Below are 2239 nucleotides of genomic sequence, written 5' to 3' on the forward strand. Positions count from 1 at the left end.
ACACCCCAGACCGCCGGCCGCGGTGATCTAGCGGTTCAGGCTTTCAGTCCGGAACCACGCGACTGCTACGGTCGCAGATTCGAATCCTGCCTCGGGCATGGATGTGTGTGATGTCCTTAGGTTAGTTAGGTTTAAGTAGTTCTAAGTTCTAGGGGAGTGATGACCTCAGATGTTAAGTCCCATACTGCTCAGAGCCATTTGAACACCCCAGACCGTTAGATCTGGTTGTCGGGCCGTATGGCTGGCGACAGTCAGGTTGGTATCCCACCGCTGTCCAGGACGTCTCCAGACACGTTTTCGACCTGGAGTGGAATTGTCTCCAGGGACGTGTCCTGCTTCGAAATGCGCAACGACGACCAGCAGTGGGAAACCAACTTGACTGTCACCCGTTATATGGCCTGACAACCAGGAGTGATGGTGTCAGATTACACTTATTTTCATAGTAAGATACGTTTCGTTGTCATCTGCGGTACCCTTACAGCAGAGCGGTACGTCGATAATATCCTACGCCCCCCCCTTTTTTTTGGCAAGCCATCCTGGGTTCATATTTCAGCAAGACAATGCCCGCCCGAAGTCGACGAGAATTTCTATTGCTTGTCTTCATGCTTGCAAACCTTACCTCGGCCAGCAAGGTCGCGAGATCTCTCCCCAATTGAAAACGTTTGGAGCATTATGGGCACAGCTCTCCAACCAGCTCAGGATTTCCACGATCTAATGCGTTGATTGGGCAGAATTTGGCACTATGTCCCTCACGGGGACATTCAACAACTCTATCAGTGCCACGCCGAATAAATGGTTACGTAAGGGAAAGAGGTAACTGACTTGCTTAATTTCTGAAGCTCTTTCTCTTGAATAAATCATCCAATTTTTCAGAAATTGTAATCATTTGTTTCTCTGCACATGCACGTTACATCTACCGATTTCCGTCCCATCCTTATAATTCCTTTGGCAACGGCCTTACCGCAGTGGATACACCGGTTCCCGTCAGATCACCAAAGTTAAGCGCTGTTGGGCGTGGCCGGCACTTGGGTGGGTGACCGTGTGGGCGAACATGTGCTGATGCCATTTTTTGGGGTGCACTCAGCCTCGTGATGCCAATTGAGGAGCTACTCGACCGAATAGTAGCGGCTCCGGTCACAGAAAACCATCATAACGATCGGGAGAACGGTGTGCTGACCATACGCCCCTTCTATTCGCATCCTCAACTGTGGATGACATGGCGGTCGGATGGTCCCGATGGGCCACCTGTGGCCTGAAGACGGAGTGCTGCTGCTGCTAATAATTCCTCTGTGCCCCATCTCTTTTTGTGCTTAGAGCGTATGTCTTCGAAACTTCGTCGTAAGCACTGGGATGTGGATATTGTCACGGTTATTTAATAACGTTGTCTGTTTTTGTCCTACTTAGTATGGTGTGCTGAAGATCTGATGAGGAGGACGACACCGACAGAGCCATCAGACACTCGCCCGTGTAGCATGCCGCTTCCGGTATTCGCGGAGACGCGCCGGCCTCAGTTCGAATCCGTGCGGTGAACCGGTGTGAGTGCTAGCCTGGCTGTCTGGATGTGAATTTTAAGCGCTTTCCCACACCCGACTGGGTGAATACCGATCTGGTACCGACGTCTCGCCTTAGTTACACGATTTGCGAATACTTCGAAAATATTCTCACACTTCCACATGAGATAGCACTAGAAGCAGGCAGGTGGGATGCACGAATGCTGTACAAGGTGAGGGGGGCGGGGGTGAGGGGTCGGAACGGAAAGGGCATTCGGTCACGCTCTACCACCAAGACAGCCAAATCCAGATTAACACACCGAAGCCGCAATCACGCGGGATAAAGCGAGGAAAAATAAGAAGAAAAGAGATTGGTGGAGCAATCGGAAGCGCCAGAAACATGCAGTGGAGGAGCAACGCAAGCTTTCACGGCAGCGTGGCAGAGCAGCGGTCGCGTCGATCTGCGCATCCAATGCAAAGCCAGTGCAACAGAAAGTTGCTAAGCCACTTTCTCTGTGAGGGACACCACAGCCGAGTCCTCTCTCCTTTCGCTTTCGCCCCAAGAGGTCATAATGTGTCGGTGACATTCAGTTCCAAGAGGAGCAGCAGCCACTGATGTCCAGACATTAGGAGGACTCATTCGCAGCAAAGCCGAACTGTTACGTCTCTGCACCAAACCGTCTCATCGGTATTATGCTTAAAAGTAGGCAATTGTTATCACTACGAAGTATTGTTATAAAATAGCTATA

General features: G+C 50.9%; 1 pseudogene; it reads left to right on the top strand.

Moving 5' to 3' along the window:
* The first annotated feature begins 947 nt into the window (after positions 1-947).
* Positions 948-1065, top strand: LOC126337126 (5S ribosomal RNA; annotated as a pseudogene).
* The last annotated feature ends 1174 nt before the right edge of the window (positions 1066-2239 follow it).

Source organism: Schistocerca gregaria, chromosome 2 (assembly GCF_023897955.1).
Source record: "Schistocerca gregaria isolate iqSchGreg1 chromosome 2, iqSchGreg1.2, whole genome shotgun sequence".
Classification (NCBI taxonomy): domain Eukaryota; kingdom Metazoa; phylum Arthropoda; class Insecta; order Orthoptera; family Acrididae; genus Schistocerca; species Schistocerca gregaria.